Raw genomic sequence first — 19,959 nt, forward strand, 5'->3', positions numbered from 1 at the left:
AAGTAATCTGCTCATAGTGTTGTGTTACAGGACTTTGACTCTCATCACATGACTGTGCAAGGCTACTGAGTTGTGCATACTGATCACTGTGGCCTGAAGTGGTAAATATCACAATCTGACCAGGAACTGAGTCATGTGTGAAGTGTTTCTGAAGTTCCACAGACATACATGTATGCATTCTGTAACAACAACTTGTCATCTTGTACTTGTCTTTTGCCCATCACAACTGCCACTCATGATCTGTAAAGGTATGTGCTACAACATTCGCTCCTGCAAAGTGCTTCCACTCTGCATGTTCCCACGTTGGTGAGACACACTTCACTCAGTTGATTCTCTCCGGTATGACCAGATTTGGTGGTTTGTGTTCAAACACTCACTGAGGGCCATCTGAAACAGACTTTGCTGCTGCAGAATACAAGATTACTAGCTGTGTAGCACTGTACTGCTCAAGTGCACGAGGACAGAAATGATCATTTTGGATGTGGATATGTGGCATGCCTGGCCTGTTCCTTTAATGCAGTACACTGATCACATTGCATTCAATCATCGGTGGATTGATTAATGAGATCCCCGGCCCCATGTTGCTCAATGGGTGACAATATGATTGTTACATTTTGAGGCCTAATTCAAATAGAAAAGATGTGAGGGACTTCATGTGTACAGTGACTGTGGATACTATTTCCAAAACAAGGCATGAGTACAAACTTTTATTTACATTTTGGGAAATTCAGTTCATATCAGAGATTTTGTCCATCCACTAAAAGGAAATGTGCGCAAAGAAATTCTGCACAATATGATCGCGTCGCAGAGTACCAGCCTTTGTGTTTCATAACTCCTTCATTCTCAGACTCCTCCATCTTCACCATTGGTTGCTGCTCCTCATGGTCCACGTCCCATGGGACATTTGTCTATACACATATGTTGTGTAGGATGGCACATATAAGGATGATCTTGTACATAGGGGGCGAGTATAGCAATATATCCTGACATGTCCAGGCATCAAAACCAGGACTTCAGCACACCAAGGGTATGGCCCACAGTCTTCCTGGTCTTGGCCAGTACATGGTTGTACTGTCTTTCCAGTTCAGTCTGGGGTTGTGCAATTGAAGAAATGACCCATGGCTGTAGAGCTTAATATTGGTCAGCTGAAATAGAAAAAAAGAAATTCTGTCAATCATTATGGTGATTGTTACAGCCACATTCCTGGGTCTATGTGTGTTATTTGTACTACATTACTTATACACATTTTTTACAGTATTTGACCATTCATGTTACATATACATTTGTCCATTGTATTATACATGTTTCTTCCAGTTCTCTGTGTCATAGCAAAAGATTAGCATGTCCTGATACTTTGGATACTTCTACATGTGGACATTCATGTTTGGCCAATAGCTTACTGTGATAGGTCTTTTGAGAGGTTTTTACCACTCTAAGCTATGTGCACTCACTGCATATGCATATGATGTTGGGCCTCTTAGTTATCCCTAGGTAGGCTGTGACAAAACCAACATGTTTTACACTCACACATACAAATGTCCCTGTGGAACCACTGATATTCTTGGTGCCCTACATGACAAGGACAGAGCCTTTCAATAGATTGTTTACTTTAGCATTTGATTTTGGTGCATACATACTGTGCATTTCTAGCATGTTATATGGATAGTTGTATAATTTATTGTCAGCCTTCAGCTGTTGCTTTTCATCAGAGAATTTGTCATGGCACACTTGGATTGACACATAGGTAATGAGATGTGTGGTGTCACGATTGTTGCACCTTCCACTGCATTTTTAAAACTGAAACATAGAACGCTGCTCCTACCTGCACTTTGTTCCTCTCCCGGGTCTGACACCTGCATCCCGGTCCACCACTGGGTTTCCCGCTTATTATGGAGGGTGCTGGCATGTCAGAGTCCCCGTGTTAGGCAGCTGGAGGCTGTTTAGGGTCGGAGCGAAAGGTTAGCGCTCTAACGACCCCAGCCTATATATCTAGCATACCGTTCTCCTCATGCAGCGGACACACGCAGACACAAGTCAGTTACTGCTGCTAAAACTGATCATATGTTATGTTATGTTATGTTATCAGTTTTGTAAAGCGCAAACAGCTGCCCCCGCAACGGGGCGTCCCGGCGCTGGAACCATAACACAACCAACTGAAACAAGGGGAAGGGAGGGACCTAACAGGGGGGGAAGAGATAGGTTTTAGTTGCTCTGCGGAAAGCTAGGATGTTGTCAATTCATCGAATATTGAGGGGAAGGGAGTTCCATAATTTGGCCCCCAGTAGTTTGAAGGAGCGCCCTCCGATGCGGCAGAACTTAGTGTGGGGTACCATTGCTAGGTGTTGCCCCATGGACCTGAGGTTCCGTTTGGGAGTGTAGGGGGTCAACAGCGAGCGGAGTAGCTCCGGGCCTTCGTTCTTCATGATTTTAAAGGCGAATATGAGGGCCTTGAACTGGATGCGGGCTTCCATGGGTAACCAATGTAATCTGTGAATGGTCGCTCTCGCCGAGCATCTTTTTGGGAGACCTACTATAGCCCTTGCCGCCGAATTTTGTATCCGTTGGAGTCTCTTAACTTCAGTTTTATTCGCTCCTAGCAACAAGACACTCGCGTAGTCCAGTCTGGACAGAATGGTAGATTGTACGATGAGTTGTCGAGTTTTGGAGTCAAAATAGCCTAAGATGGGGGTGAGGCTTCTCAGTAAGCCAATGCAGGTTGCGGCAACTTTTTTTGTGTGCGACTGGAAGCTAAGAGCAGAGTCCAGCCACACTCCCAGGTTTTTAGCTAGAGTCTTTGGGGGGGGGGTGCTGGGCCCAGTGATTGTGGCCACCAGAGGTCATTCCAGTTGTCACTATTTTTCCCCATTATCAGCACCTCTGTTTTGCTGCAGTTGAGTTGAAGGCAATTAGCCGTCATCCATTTAGCAACGGCAGTCAGACCATCCCTGAATCTAGTGGCATCGGGAGAGGGGGCCTGGTTGAGGCTGATGACCAACTGGGTGTCGTCGGCGTACGACACCATTGTGAGGCCCCATTTCTTGGCAACCTCCGCCAGGGGTTGCATGTATAGGTTAAACAAGGAGGGACTGAGGGCAGAGCCCTGTGGAACTCCTTGTCCTATGTTTTGAGGTTGGGAGATAAACGGAGGGGCAGATACCCTAAACGATCTGTTGGTTAGGAATGATCTAAACCATTGAAGTGCCGCGTCTACGATACCTATGTTTTCAAGGCGTTTCAATAGGATGGCATGGGAGACCGTGTCAAAGGCCGCGCTGAGATCGAGTAATATCAGCGCGGCACTTTTGCCGGAGTCCATAATTTCCCGTAAGCTTTCTGTGGAAGTTAGGCGCGCGGATTCCGTGCTATGGCCCGGCCTGAACCCGTGCTGGGAGGGGTCCAGGATGTTGTTTTTCGCCATGTGCTCACTTAGAATTTTGTTAGCGTGAGCTTCCGCAAGTTTCGCGACCCATGGGAGCAGAGAAACGGGCCGGTAGTTCTCAGGTTTAGCGGGGTCTAGGGAGGGTTTTTTTATGATCGGTGTTACCCAGGCCTGTTTCCAGCAGGTGGGGACCGTAGCTGTGGCAAATGAAAGATTAAGGAGTGAGGTCAAGGGTGGGAGGAAGAATTCCAAGGCTTCCAGAAAATGAGTAGGCCTCATCGGATCTGTGGGTGCGCCCGATTTCACCTTCCTACAAAGTTTAGAGAGTTCTTCACCGGAGATGGCGGGTATGCGTGTGAGACTAGAGTCTCCGAGGATGGTAATGGGAGGGTTGATGTCCTCTGGACTATCCTGGGTGAAGGCGTTGTAGATTTTTTTCACTTTATCCGTGAAGAAGGTAGCTAGGTCTTCACATTATTGCGTGGAGGTAATGTGAGAAGCCGGCTTGTTTCCGTTTTGTAGTTTTTGCACGATTTGGAAGATAGTTTTCGTGGGGTTAGGGCTAGCATTTATCTCAGTGGCGTAGAAGGCAGCACGGGCTACCCGGATTGCCTTGTGATACGTTCTGAGAGTGGTCAAATATGCATTTTTGTCCTCCTGCTTGTACTCCTTTCTCCATTGTCGCTCCATTTTTTTACAGACTTTCCTCATTGTTTTGAGGTTCTCATTGTACCAGGGATTGGAAGGGGTGTTACGCCCTTTGGTCCACTTCCCTGGTATAATGGCGTCCAGTCCCTTGGTAATCCAGTTCTGGAAGGACATATATGATTTTTCAATGTCATCTATATCCTCCAGGTTAGGTCTCCCCAAACTAGCTGCTAGGTCACATTGTTGGAGTTTGTGCCAAGGTCGTTTTAGGCAGGAAGTTGGAGACTTTTTTATGGTGGGATGGTTATTAGGGATGGAGAAGGTTACTAGTGAGTGGTCCGTCCAGGCCATGGGTATAGGATCATCCGCTCTGGCCTCTGGAATGTTCGTAAATACTGGGTCCAGCAGATGGCCCGCAACATGTGTTGGGGTTTGGACGAGCTGAATTAGCTGAAGGTACATATATAGGGGGTCGGAGTCTAATGTAAACAAAATGGGAAGAAATCTCACAGTAGTACTTGTTTCCTCAGTGAAAATACTTTCATTCTTATCAAAGGCATCAATGTGGCTCAACAAGCAAAGAAAGAATTCAGTACATTCGGTGCATGTTTATTTAGCACATCTTATGTTTATAAACTGCATGAATTTCAACCCAGAGGGTAGGTGATATTGCAATTAATGCATTGGCAATATAAATTTAGAAACAACACATTTCTAAGTCCTTAAATCTACTCGAAAACATGTCAATGCGCTCGAGGTGCAAAGAGGAAAAGGGTTAATTAGAAGGGATGGGTGAGTGGGGGTGAAGGTGGGGACCGGGTAAAGGTGGTGTGACTGAGTAGAAATCACAGTGAAAAAATGAAAAACCTTTACAGCCTATATCGATCAGAAGGTTCCACAAAAAATCTCAAACATAGGTTACGTAGTCATCCATTATTTAGTCCTATGTTTGGAAACATGAGGGGTAATGCTAGTCGACGTTTCGACCCCTGAAAGGTGCGGGTGATTCAGAACCTCAGGATGGGGTCTTCATCAGGACGTAGGATTTGAACAGGAGCGCCTATAAGTAATGCAAAAGCCATAAATGTATATTGTACTTCTATATATTGATAGGTGCACTCGAAGTTAAACCAAAAAGTTACCTACTTCGCATGAGGCCCATTTGGGCCTGCAGCCTGGGGACCTTCAAGGTTCCTTAGTGATGTGTAAAATCTGTAATTAAGTGAAGGTGGTATCAGTAAAACTTGAGTTGATCCACCTGGGATGAAGCGGACTCACGCTACATCCACAATGGAAAACGATAGTTGGGGAAGACACTTACTGGTAGCTTGTCTCAAGGTTGTTCAAACTTGTGGGGTTCCGTCGTTCACTGGACCAGCCGGTCCGTGATGGAACACCGTGTGTCTCTAGAAATAAAGTATCAAACTGAGTTGGAGGTTGATCTGAAGTACCGCGCCAAAATGTCACAAGGCATTGATACATTAAGAGCGCTGTTGTTAAAAACATGGGCCATCTGTCTATACATGGATCAGCGTTAACATGCTCAATTTTATAAGGGAAGGGTCGACTAGCATTACCCCTCATGTTTCCAAACATAGGACTAAATAATGGATGACTACGTAACCTATGTTTGAGATTTTTTGTGGAACCTTCTGATCGATATAGGCTGTAAAGGTTTTTCATTTTTTCACTGTGATTTCTACTCAGTCACACCACCTTTACCCGGTCCCCACCTTCACCCCCACCCACCCATCCCTTCTAATTAACCCTTTTCCTCTTTGCACCTCGAGCGCATTGACATGTTTTCGAGTAGATTTAAGGACTTAGAAATGTGTTGTTTCTAAATTTATATTGCCAATGCATTAATTGCAATATCACCTACCCTCTGGGTTGAAATTCATGCAGTTTATAAACATAAGATGTGCTAAATAAACATGCACCGAATGTACTGAATTCTTTCTTTGCTTGTTGAGCCACATTGATGCCTTTGATAAGAATGAAAGTATTTTCACTGAGGAAACAAGTACTACTGTGAGATTTCTTCCCATTTTGTTTACATTAGACTCCGACCCCCTATATATGTACCTACTTTAATTGACCTAGGTCAAGGAGTTCTCAGGGTCTACCCCGTTGTAACTCACTACTGAATTAGCTGAAGAGCAGCTAGGTCTGCTGTAAAGTTGCTGATTTTAGCATCCGATGAATTGTCTATATGGAGATTGAGATCTCCTAAGATTGTGAAGTTGGCCGAGTCAGTAATCATAGCGTGAGTTACCTCAATGAGCTCTTCAGTGAATTTCGTGGAAGGCCCCGGCGGTCTGTAGATGAACAGGCCTGAAAAAGTGCAATTTGGATTAGTGGAGATTTTGAAGCGAGCGCATTCACAGTCCGCAATGCTTTCCTTTAGAAAGGAGCAGGTAAAGGAGGATCTGTGGATGGCGGCGATGCCCCCTCCTCTTGAGTCTCTATTGATACAGGTCATAGCGAACCCATCCGGTATAGCTAGATTGGGAATACTGGTTAGGTCATCTTTAAGCCAGGTTTCACTCAGAAACATTATATCTGGGTTCTCATCCATTAATAGCATTCTTACCTCCGCATGGTGTTTGACCAGGGATCTGACATTCAGCTGCATGATGGTAAGTGACGTTTCCTTCCTTTTGTTCTCTTTCTGGCTGATATGGCGTGGTACAGGTAAGACCAGGTTACAGCTTTTACAGTGGAGGGTGGTACGACCAATGCAGCCCTCTAGCTTGTCGCATCTCAGGCCAGGGTTGAGTGACCACAGTGTATTACTGTCGTATACGTATGACTTTTGGGCAGGGGGTCTGGCGAGAGGCGAGGACTTGGCGAGGACGGGCGAAGACGGGCTTGCCTTAGGCGCGCCTTCGGCGCGCGAACGGCGCGCCCGCTGCGCCCGTCCGCTGCGCGTCCGGTGATTGCACATCTTTAAAGGTGGGAGAGGGGGAGGGTGGGCGTGTCCTGCAGGTAGGCGTGGCCTCTGTTCCTCGCCGGCAATGGCGGCAGAACAGTTTGTTTTGGCGGAATCGGTGCAGCGAAGGGGTCTCTGTTTAGGCGTACTTCTAGCCCAAAAGGAGGTGCCTGAAGGGTGAGTGCGCAGTTAAAATGCAATTTTTTATCAAGTGACACAAAATACAAATTTTAAAAATATTCCGTCCTCTCCCGGCTTCCGCCTCAGGAGATTGCGAAGTTCTGGCTAGGTCGCGCTGTCGGCAGCGTTTTATACAAAGGTGAGTGGGCGTGGCCTGCAGGTAGGCGTGGCCTCTGTTCCTGTATCGCTTGAATACTACACTCTCACTTTGATTTTAGCTTTTTGTTTTAATACTAAACTTTTACAATTGATTGTTGCACCTTGCACTGCATTTTTAAAACTGAAACATAGAACCCTGTTCCTACCTGCACTTTGCACTTTGTTCCTATCCCGAGTCTGACGCCTGCATCCCAGTCCACCGTGGCATCTCCCCGCTTGTTGTGGAGGGTGTTGATGTGTCAGAGTCCAGGTGTTAGGCAGCTGGAGGCTGTTGAGGGGCAGAGCTGAAGGTTGGCGCTCTAACGCCCTCAGCCTATATATCTAGCATGCCTTTCTCCTTGCGTAGTGGATGCGCGCAGCAGGCGTGCCGCTGGCGCCAAAGGCATGCCTGTCTGTGCCCGTCTGTGGCCAGCTGGGGCTAGGGGCCAAACACTATACCCAGTTCTTAACCTACTCAGCTTCTGAGATGAAACAGTGGCAAGGTGATTGGCCTATTAACGTCTGTATCAGGTATTTAGCTAATAAGGCAGGGATCCTTACTCACAGGGTCTCCTATCCAGAGCTCTCTGATCAACCTAACCACCGGGAGGTACCTGTCGAGGAAAATGGCCTGTTTGACTCCACCACCTCCAAGCAACAGGAGGTGGGGGGACTCACATTTAGCTATTTAAATACTCGTTCAATGGTGAAACATCAGCTAGAGATTATCCAGCTAATATACTCTGACAACCCGATATCCTACTTCTTTCTGAAACATGGCTTACAGCAGAATCTTCTTCTGATATTCTGGCAGCAGTTCCCAAAGATTGCTATATCCTTCAGGCTAATAGGCCCTCGGGCTGGGCTTGGGGAGGGGTTGCAGCTATCATCCACCAAAAACTCCAGTTTACTCGAATAGGGATTACAGGCATACCCTCGGTCGACAGCCTCATATTAAAATTCGAATCGCCTTAGTCCTCCTTTATTTGCACCTTATTCTACAGACCCCCTATCACATGCATTCACTTGCCCAACTGATAGGTGAAATGATCTCCCAGCTAGTCATCAACCAGGCCAGAATCATTATAATCGGAGATTTCAACTATTGGCCGAATGACAGACAGGAGAGTGCTGGTTCCATTGAATTAACAGATCTCCTCTCTGAAATGAACTGTATCCAGCATGTGAACCCTGCTACCCACATAAAAGGATATCTCAAAGATGCTAATTTCCCCATGTACATGGTCAGACCATCACCTCATTACATTTATCATGGCCTGTGCTCCCCTAACTAAACCTTCCCAGAGGGGAAATCACCTGGCTAGAAACTGGAATCGGGCCAACCTTGGCAAGTTCTGTACATTTTTAGAGGCCACTATGCCTGCAGAGCAGGAGTCCCTCTGAAATCAGGCAATTAGTCTCAAGCAGTGGCTTGAATCTGCCAGCGCCAGCATCACCCCAGTCAACAAAATCAAGATCGAACGCCCCCACGATCCACAACGCTGGTTCTCCGATGACCTAAAATTAAAGAAACTTGCCTTGCCTAAAGGCGGCTGAACGTAGTTTGATATGGGACTATTCCCTAGAAAAAAAAGTCCATCTATGTATCCCAGGTAAAAAAATATCAAAACTCTGTCCTTCAGACTAAAGCAGCTTATTTCGCTTCAAAGATTATGAACTTGGCTAATAAGTCAAAGGACATCTTTTCTATAGTCAATGAGCTCGCACAACCGGATAGAGTGATGGTGAAATTGTTCCCTTGCAACCACTATGCGATTCCCTCAACTCCTACTTTATTGAGAAAATTTCCACCATCAAAGCTAGTATCCCCAGCCCCTCCCATTCATCAACCGTTCCTATCACATCTAAAAACTCACTCTTATTGGAACAAATTCCCCCTATTTCTAGGGAAGAATCCCTTGTCTTTAAGCATGGGCGGAAAATCCGTTTCGCTCGCGGATTTTGCGGATTTTCGGTAAATTATCAATCCGCGAGATTCGCAAATCTCCCGCAAAATCCGCAAATCCGCGAGCAGCTGATTTTATGGCTTGCTCGCACTGTTCGCGTGAGTTCGCGGCTTCCCAGTACAACTTCGCGCCCCGCGAATAAGCGCAAAATTGCAGAAATACGATCTTAGCAAAACTGAAACTACTTACCAGGTTCAAAAGTTCAGGCTCATCATTAGTAGCCATTTCCTGTAGTGCTTCCTGAGGGGCCCCTCCAGAGTTCAGTTGCCAGTTGCAACTATTATGTGACCCTGCTCTGAACCTCAGAATAGTTACACATATGCCACAAAGGTCCTGAATTACAGCTAAGGGAGACAAGCAGGAGCCAGGCTGGAAGTTCAAATCCATTAATCAGCCCCTAATTCATTATTGTCAGTTGGGGCAGGGCAGGTGTTGTAACTAATTTTGCAACAATGAAAGCACTTAGCAAGTGCAAAAGATCACTAATCAGGAAGCACTAAGGAAGCAGGTGCCAGCTAAAAAAATATTCTGTGACACATTAATCAGCCCCAAATTAATTCAGGTCACTTGAGGCAGGGAAGGTGTGCTTGCTTTGCCACAATAATGTACACTGACTGGACAACCAGAGGGTGCTGTGATGAAACAGAGGGTGGCATGGGTGGGCCAGAGGGTGGCATGAGTAGTCAGAGAGTGGCAGTGGTGACAGAGAGTGGCAGTAATGAAGAAGAGTGTCCCAAACAGGCTGGACACGTAGAAACAACAAGTTCGCGAAACTTGCGACCCGACAGGTAAGTTCGCGTTTGCGAAATTGTACAAAACCCTCGCGAACTGGCAGAAACCCGCGCGAACACAAAAAAAAATCCGCAAATTCGCGAGAATTAGCGGATTTTGCGAATTGCGAGTTCGCAAATCCGCAAAATTCGCGAACGCGAGATTCGCAAAATTCGCCCATGCTTACTTGTCTTACTCAAAAAAGTTGGATCTGGCTCCCCCCCGGACTGCAGTCCTCCTCATATATTACAGGCAGCTTTTGGCGCCTGTCCTGATCCCCCCTCTCACTTTTGAATAATTCTCTTAAACTAGGCATAGTTCCTGACACCTTCAAACGTGCAGAAATTGTCCCGATCTTGAAGAAACCCAACTCTGACCCTTTGGTCCTGAGCAAATTTCGTCCAATCTCCTTACTCCCCTATTTAGGCAAAATTCTAAAGGCCCATGTAGCAAACTGTCTTACCTCTTTTATTGAACACTCCCACTTCCTTGACCCCCACCAGGCAGGATTTAGACCAGCTCACTCCGGGGAATCAGTTATCCTAGCAGTCATGGACGAGCTTAGGAGAGGGACCAACAAGGTCCTCACCCAGGCCCTGGTACTCCGACTTGTCGGCTGCGTTTGACACGGTCGATCATGGTCTCCTTATCAACAGTGTCAGCAATGCCAGAATCCAGGGTATGGCACTTAAGGGGATTTCCTCTGTCCTATGTTACAGATTCCAAGCAGTCCACCTCGCCAATTTCTCTTCCAAGAAAATGAAATTGTCTTGTGGGGTCCCCCTGGCCTATTCCATTTCGCCCCTTCCTTTCAACTTGTATTCGCTACCATTGATCTGGGTCTGCGAAAAAGAAGGGTTGCAACCTTTATTTACACTGACGACCTTCAGCTGGTGTTTGATATTGACTCCTCCACCTCTTCAATATCCAACTTTCAATCTACCACAAACTTTATCAGCGAATGGATGTACGCCAATCATTTGAAATTAAACCCCGACAAAACCAAGCTGATTCTCACAGGTGGAACTGTCAACCCGTGGAACCCTCATTTCAGGCCTCCACTGATGGGCAGCCCTCCATGCCCAGCAGGCTCTGTAAAATGTTTAGGGGTCAAATTAGCAACAACCAGATCGGCTCAATGGTCTCCACTTGTGTTTATTTCACCTACGTAGAATCCGTAAGATCAATAGATTCTTGACCACTGAGGCCTTGACTCTAGTCACCTTAGCTCTGCTACTCTCCCAAATTGATTATGCCAACGAGCTATATGTTGGTATTCCATTAAATCAACTTCACCCCTTGCAGTTGGTACAAAACCAAGCAGCTAGGCTAATCTTTCGTCAACCCAGATACCATCATGTCAGTCCTCTGATGAAGAGTCTTCAGTGGCTCCTGGTGGCCTAACCCTGGGCCTTCAAGTTGGGTTGTACCATCTTTAAAGACCTTGCTGGGGACAGCCCAGCATTCATCTCATCAAGGATTTAGCATTATATCCCTCTTTGGGAACTGCGCTCTTCTCACCTGAACCTGCTGACCACTCCCGCCTGCAAACGCAAAAAACATGAAGGACTCAGATTCTCAGTCTTGGCCCCTGAATTCTGGAACTCGCTTCCTGCGGGACTGAGGTCTGTGACTACCTATACTCAGTTCAGAAGACAACTCAAGACCATGCTATTCTCTCAGGCATACGAGTAAGCTAACTGTCCTGTCAACACTGCCTCCCCGCTTATTTCTCAGCTCCATGAAACCGTTTGGTGTACACATGTTTAACTAATATCTTTAACATAGGTAGGACACACTGATGTTGTTGCAAGTGTCTGTATGCCAAGGGCCTGGACACAATACTTTGGTTTTAGCATGTATGGGTATGCCTGTAACTTGTAAGGGATTGTGTTCTTCTTTGCCTTGATTCTTTCACCATTGCTGTGTTGAATGACTGTTGAGATTGGTATCCCTAGAACACTGTAGTGCCTTGTCCAGGTTGCAAAACTGGTGTATGACATGCTTGCCAGCATTGCGTTGCACTTTGTGAGTTTCACATTGGTGGATGTATATACTTTTCATTTGGGCAACTTACACCACAGAGCAGGTGAGCCATTACATTGGTAACAAATATCAATGCAGCTGCAAACCTATGTGAATGTTGTACGTTGACTGAGACATATGCGTGTTTTGTACTGTTGGTGTCACAGTGTTATCTGGTATTGACATTTAAATGTTCTGGGGCCTATACTGACATAGCATGCCACACATGGACTTTCCAAAGACTTCTTTATGTGTTGCTCCTGAAACTTTGGTTATCATACAAGTATACTGCCATGTGTGAAACACACTTAATCATTTCCACATTAATTGTTATCATACCATTGAAATTGTTGAGCGTTGACTGATACTGACAATAGGTACGCCACTGAGGACAAACTCATCTCACATTTATCTCTTTTGTTTCCTTTTTACTCAAATTGATTGTCTGGCATACTATATGGCTTTTATAGTGATTTGTCACTCAGTGCTGATGATCCACTCACACAGAAAGAAATGACACATTACTACTCAAAAACGTTTTGTAGCTACTGCCATTGACAAACTAGTGAGGCTACGTCAATGTGGAGAATCATTGGCTACATGTTGCAGTACCTTGTTCCCACTATGTGCAAATGACACTAGGGCCCACCTATTTGGGAAAGTGGCACTGTGCAGCAAGTCACCCATCTGTGCTGCGCTATGTCACTGAGAATGGACAGTGATGCACAGTATTTAGGCCAAGGGCGTAGTGAACCTGGCACTATACCAGCTAAAGCAGGGTGCTAGTGCAGCAGATTAAAGTGATTTATTGCTCTTCTTGACATTTAACTTTGGCCGATAGGTTAATGCAAGTCAGAAGTTAAAACTAAGTCATTCAGCAAGTAAAACCTGTAAAAACAAAGATGTGAGATATGGGGACCCCCTCTTCACATTCTGAAAGATGGACACTTGGGTAATGGCAACTAAGAATTATGATAAATTAACTAAGCAATGCAGGGGCGCTTCTAACACTGCTTGTTGCACCTTCAAGAGCACTGACATCTCCCCACTTAGCAGAAGAACATCTTCAGAATGTAATGCATTCTAGTTTGTGTGTCTATGGAGCCTGGTGGAAATGCGACTTCTGTTTCCTGTGCTCTCTGGATATTTAATGTATATGCTGTTATTTAATGTTACTGTTATCAAAACCATTTGAGCCATTGTTGGGTAACCAATGCGTTTCACTTTGTCCTTTGACTAGAAAAGGGGCTGCAGAAGCTAAGAACCACAAAAACGAACAAAACACAGTTTAGGCAATTCAGATTTTCCTAATTTTAATAATATCAATACATTTGAGAGAGCACACGTTTTACCTAATTAGGTCTTGGTCCTCAAATTATAGAAGAATGAAAGCCTAAAACGGTGACAGAGAGACAGACAAACTATTAAAATGACAAACTAAAAAAGTTAGCCAATGGAGTTAGACAGCTCAAAGGAAAGTAAGTAAAATGTAAATAATGAAGGACAGAAAAAGGAAGCATTTAGGAAAGAGGGTACAAATGGACATAGCAAATAAGGAAAAAAGGCTTAAAGGAAGAAAAGAAGAAATGAAGATTGGAAACAATAAAAAGAAAGATCAAAGAAATGAAAAGGAAAGGAGAAAAATATAATAAAAAGAACAAAGAAGAAATGTGAGATGAAAGGATGGGCCATTGAAAGAAAGAAGAGAAAGAAAGAATTAACAAATTGAAGGAACACAAAAGCAAAGATGCAAAAACGGTGTTAAAGAATGCCAGGACCCACATAACAGTATGAAGAATGAGAGTAACCTAAAAACAGAAGAATAGGCAAAAAGAAAGAAAGATGGGAAGAAAGAATGAAAAACACATAAAAACAAAAAAGATGATGAAAGAAGAGAAGAAAGAAGCCTACAAAGAAAGAAAGAAGTTGGACAAGATGAATGAGAGAAATAAATCAATACAAGTAAATGCGTAGTTTTTGGACACATTTTATTAAAATCATGCTATAATAGTCATCATTTTGCATCATTTTCAGCAAATTTCCAATGTGGTACCATTTTTTATAACACTTCATAGGAAGGGTTGGGATTGCTCATGTTACTCATGCATTTATTTCTATATATGGGTGAAAGTAGGGCGCATTTTATTTTTCTGGCTCCTCTCCTGATTTAGGTCATACAGCGCATTACAGTCCTTTCACCCTGCACTGCCAGACAACGGGCTGCCAAGCAATAAATAAAGGCACACTTGCAGCATGGTGTCAGGGGTCTGCAGTGCTTGCAGTATTATCTTTGAGCAAGAGTGGGCACCTTTCTGCACATAATGAACACTTACAGGCATGATCTTCTATGTACGTGTGCCACAGTATGCAGTACACATAGGAAACAGGGGTGACTTGGATGACTTAAGTTATTTATTCTTGTTACACATCACCTGGGGGAACAATTGAATTGACTAAATTCCAGATTTACCTGGTGTTATATATGACATGCCTCATGAACCATGGGGGTAGCATGGAGACACCCACACAACGCCAATGGAACCCCATTCTTGCACACAGTGATTCAACACTGCATTTTGTGCAACGTTGCATTGCTCTAGATATTTTCTTCATTCAAAGACACACAAAGCGGACTTTGTGTGTCTGAATGTCTCTCTTAGGGGATTGTATTACATATGATGCACTTATTAGGTGCACTTCTCCTACATATGGCCCTAGCCCCATTGACAGATACTGTGATGGCTATCATGGGAAACTTCTCTTAACCCCTTCGACGCTCATGACGGAACGGTTCCGTCATGAGCGTCGGTTGGCCTGTGCTCATGATGGAACCGTTCCGTCACGAGCCCATTGGCTCATTAGAACCTTCAGCACAGCGCGAGAATTCGCGCCGCGCTGAAGGTGTTAACTGTTGTAGGTGAGTGAAGTAGTTCAGGTTTGCTTGCCAACATGTATGCTATTACCTATTCGCCCATTCCGGAAGAACTTGTTGATGATTCTGTGCCTGAAGATTTAGGCTTCATGCGCGCTCCTTGGGTATTTTTGCTAGCACATTGGTGAATGTTCCCAGATGGTCCACGATGGCCTGGATGTTGATGGAGTAGGTGTTCTTTCGGTTCCGGTACAAGAGTGATGTTTCTGCAGGGAGAACCAGTTGTAAATGTGTGCAATCCATGGCACCAAGCACATAGGGAAATCCCGCGATGGCATAAAAACCTAGCTTGATCTCAAACTTCTGTTTTTGGGTATTGGGGAAGAGGAGGCACTGGGGTATGAGGCTGATAATGGCATCCAGGACAGAGGGTATGACGGCAGTAAATGATGGCTGCAATATTCCTGCCACTCTCTTGTACTCTGGAAGGAACCAGATGCCAGAATGTGGAGGACTGCCATCAGCTTGCCTTGCAGAGGGATGTTAATGAGCGTGGCAGATGGTGGCTGTAGTCTTGGCATTATCTTGTTTAGCAGTTCTTTAATAGAGTCCATTGGGGGTCTGTAATGTCCGCGGACCTCATCCTCTCTGAGGTCAATTAGGGAAATTTCCTGGCAAAAACAGGCTTCCTTCTTCTGCCCTGCCTATGTGGTGGTGGACTCCCCGCGACTCCCAGCTGCAGAATGCCATAGTTGAGCTTGCCAAATTTTTTTGTATAGCTAGTTTTTTTCTGTAGCTCAGCCACTGAGTCATTTCCTATGCCTGGGTTGCCAATGCGCAGAAATCTTTTGGCTTTGTGAGCCACTTGCCAACGATACCTTACACATTGACAAACCCTAAATGTCACTGCATTCATTTTATGTTAGAATTTACGGGGGAATGCTTACCTTGCATATTTTTCTATGTGCGTGGTGCTGCAGGTTTTGCTGTGGGTATTATTTGACGCAGGCCTACAAAAGCAAACAAATTTGGCCACATGCATCAGCTTGCAGATATGTAGTACTGCCTGCGCCAAGTCACAATTAGTGACGCATAGGCAGCACAAGCCTCTCATAAATATGTCCCTAAGTTTCAGAAAGGAGGCAGTAAGAATTCAAAGAATTTCAGGAACTGTTAAAGATGTGGCGGTCATTTTCATTTGCAGTTTCCAAAACGTGCTATGCATTCTATAAAGAATGCAGAAAGTGAGGACATTTTCGCTGTATGTGCAAGAAAGTGGCAAGTTGCAAGTAGTGTCATGGAAGAATTTTAATAAAGCAGACCAGAAGACTGGGTGCTAAGCATGTATCAGGAAGGAAATGATGATGGATGGAGAATAAGACCTAAGGCAAACTTTGGGGTCAATGGCAGGGAAGTTGAGTTGATGGTGGATTTAGGATTCTTTTATGCCATCATTCCAAAAGGCATGTTTGAAAAGTAATGGTCACTTACAAAACTGAGGGGCAAAGACATTGATTCCAGAAGATATCAAGGAGAAAGAATTTAAATATTAGAATATTTTCAGGCATCAATTCAATTTTTGTTGAGAGATTGAAGGCAAGGTGTATGTTGTGGAAGATGGGCCACCGATTCTGGGTTGAGTGCACAAATATGATCTACACATTATAATCAATCCTCAAGCTCCTTGTCAGGTCATGGTTGTAGATGATATTGGTACTGATTAAGTATTGGGAGAGGTAAGTGAAGTTTTTAGGGCGATATTAGGCCAACTGAAGGGATATGTCCACAAAATATTCACAAAAGAAGGGGCTGTTCCAGTGAAACACAGATTGAGAATGGTGCTCGTGGAGGTTAGGAGTGAAGTAAAGAAAATGCTGGAAGAAATGATGAAGAAGGGCATTGTCAAGTCTGTTGAGGTTTCAAGTTGGATTTCCCCAGTTCTGACACAAAAAAAAACCTGATGGCCGTTTGAGATTCTGTGTATATATAAGGAGTTTCAATCAGATATTGTCACTGATACTTTTTTGAACATCAATTATAGGATTTTGTTGCTCAAGGGTGGCAAGTTCTTCCTAAATTGGTCTGAAAGAGTGCTTAGCACCAGATCCACATACATGAAGAATTGAAAGGTGTAATGGCTAGTTGGCTGGGGCAAGGAGCAACAAGATACAGTCAATGAAATTAGTAAGGAAGTGTGTAAGGCAGGCATCTTAGTAAAATGGCTACCCAGTAGGATTCTGTTTTGACGGTAGAGGCAAGAGCTTGTGGTGTGGGGGCTGCCCTATCCCAAATGCTAGGTAGTGTAGAGAAGACTGTGGCCTTTGCATCATGCTCTTGGACTAGTAGTAAGTGCAAATATTCAGTCATAGAGGCAAGGCATTGGCTGCAGCCTGGAGTGTTGAATATTTCAGGACATATCTCTGCAGGTTGAGCTTTGGTCTCCACATTGATAATAAACTTTTGTATAACTTTAAGCTTTGCAGGAAACATTAAGTATGCCTGTGCACCCTTTCCTTGAAACTGAGTTATTATCTGTCTTAGCTGCCATCTAGTCTCAACAGATTGCTTACAGAGATCTGGTCTAACAAAAAATTCACAACCAAGGGCCTTACATTTCTTATCCGGGCGTGCTTTCAGAAATAATACTTCATGAGCTTGGAAGCTATTAAAAGCCACTATAATAGCTCGTGGTTTCTGATCTCGGGTATTGGCCCTAAACGGGAATCTATGGGCCCGTTCCACCTCTCAATCCCAATCCCATTTCTCAGCTTCTGGCACCGCCACTTTTAAGAGCGAGACTATAAAGCCACGTATGTCAGACCCTTCTTTCCCTTCCTCAATCTGTAAAAATCTCAAATTATTCCTCTGGGACCTATTCTCAATGTCCACGAGCTTCCAATTGACATCTTCCTTAACAGCCATGTGCTTTTCTATAGTCTTGCGTTGCTGCGCCACTTCATCTTCTAGTGAGGAAATGCGAGATTCGGCCTCCGTAGCTCTAGTCAGAAATTCAGTGTGTGATTTAACCAGCCTTCTCACAGAATTTTGCAATTTTTTACACGAGTTCTGTACCCTCAGACTATCTTCTCGCGTTTCCTCCTTATGCTGCATCATAGTTTGGTAAATCAGTTCTAATGAAATATCCTCCATTTCCAAATCCAAATCAATGTGGCCAACATCAGCATTTGAAGTCTCTTCTCTCTCCTTGCCACTCGGATTCACTCGGAGTTTACGAACGGTACTGAGCTCTGTCCCATCTTTCTCCATTGCTTCATTCACACTACTATGCCCACTTTCTTCCTCTGGGCAGCCATCCTCCATACTCATACGCATAGCATATAATTCTGCTAGATCCTCGGAGGAGGACATAGAATGTTCTGAGAGGGAGAAAAAATCCGCTGAATCAGTCTCTCCTCCTGTAAATATCACGGTATCAGCATTCAAATTAAGATCACTCAGCACAGTGGAGGCACTAGGAGGAATATCCTCATATTGAAGAGCATTATTGGATACATTTGTAGCAGCACCAGCAACAGTAACTAAATTAGCAGTGGCATTCGGCTCATTTCTCTCTTCGAACTGTCCCAAACCTGACGTGGAAACAGTGATTAATGTAGCAGCTGACTGAACAGGCGCAGACGTTGTCCCCGTCTCTTGAACAACTTCAACTCCAGAGCCACCAACCACGTTCACCAGTTTAGGCTTTGCATTGCCAACCTCCTTATTTTTTGCAAACATGTCCGGTATCTTTTTACGAACACCAGCAACCTCCCCCTCCCGTTCTGAAAGCGTAGCTTCCTCCAATTCGATATTATTACTCACTGTGGGAGGGGGAGAGGTCGTCGCAATGGCCAGTACCGGTGCCGCCGAAGTTTTTGACAGGGGTGTAATCGTCGTGGTCTCCGCTCCAGTTTGATGCTCCATAGCCCCCTGTCCCCGGGCTCTCCTTCCTTTTGGTCCCATGTTTGTATTCCAACAGCCGCTCACTCCACGCAGCTCGCCGCAGTCACCGTTCTCTGCACTGCCTGATTCCGATCTCAAGCCGCGCCCTTCCCAGGTGTACCGGGGCAGCGGCCGAATCAGGTGCTGCCGGTAAACTGCCCAGCGTCCCGCGAGCCGAGTCCAGGCAATAGCCACACGAAACTCGATCATAGGAGGATTTAATTTTAAATGTTTCTAAGTTTCTCGTGTTTTCCAAAGTTAGCAGCGCAGTAGACTATCTAACGCTCGCCCAGTTTCGTTCTTTCACCACGCTTCCCTCAGCTCTGCGTGGTCCGGCAGGAGCAGCAAACTCAAGCGTCCAGCACGGGCGCCATCTTGCCTCTCACCAGATTTTTCATGACGAAAATTGCTACCAAAAAGTTTTTGATGTCCTTATAATTCAGATTTGACATATTTTTAATTGTTAGCTTGCATAAGAGTTTCTTTCACTTAAAATAGAGGGATTATTGTTGTTAGTAATGATTTGAAGGCTCAGCGTAGGGACGGCAGGGGGTCGGGGGCAAACCTACATCACAGGACTATTAGTCCTAAAGCCTCTATGAAGGGAGAAGTTTATGGTGGGCAAGGGTGGGTGCTGAGGGAGGTTTGGTGGCGGAAGGGGTCACGGGGGGTGTAAAACAGGGGGAAAAAAAGAGTTTACAACAAATACATGAAAAAAAAGTGGTAAAAAAGATATTTGAAATGAAGGGTTTCGTATTGCTTATTTTTTGTCTTCGCTGTTCAGCTAACGTTAAATATTTTGATTTAAAATGGGGCGGAAAGCATTAAGAATTTGTTTATTGAATGTATGTCGATTAAACAATTCAGTAAAAAGACATAAAATAGCAGCAGAATTGAAATATATTCAACCTGACATCGTATGTATTGAGGAATCGCACATTCCATGGTCAAAAAGAGAGGTGTTAAAAGACCTAGGATTTATATTAGCTGCCGCCTCTAGACAGACCAGTATGATAAGGGGAGTCGCAATTCTAGTTAAAGACCAATCTACAATTATAGGACGGAAAGCTGTCGACAAAAATGGTCGATGGGCCATTTTGGAATG

At 44.7% G+C, this 19,959-nt stretch overlaps 1 long non-coding RNA gene across 1 annotated transcript in view; it reads right to left on the minus strand.

Moving 5' to 3' along the window:
- Positions 1 to 481: 481 nt before the first annotated feature.
- The window catches only part of LOC147711388 (uncharacterized), a 140,329-nt gene continuing 120,851 nt past the window's right edge, over positions 482 to 19,959 (minus strand). Inside the window, exon 7 of the long non-coding RNA XR_015295696.1 lies at positions 482 to 1,145. This is a non-coding gene — a long non-coding RNA (uncharacterized LOC147711388). The remainder of the gene's footprint in view (positions 1,146 to 19,959) is intronic.

Source organism: Lissotriton vulgaris, chromosome 5 (genome assembly GCF_964263255.1).
Source record: "Lissotriton vulgaris chromosome 5, aLisVul1.2, whole genome shotgun sequence".
Lineage (NCBI taxonomy): Eukaryota > Metazoa > Chordata > Amphibia > Caudata > Salamandridae > Lissotriton > Lissotriton vulgaris.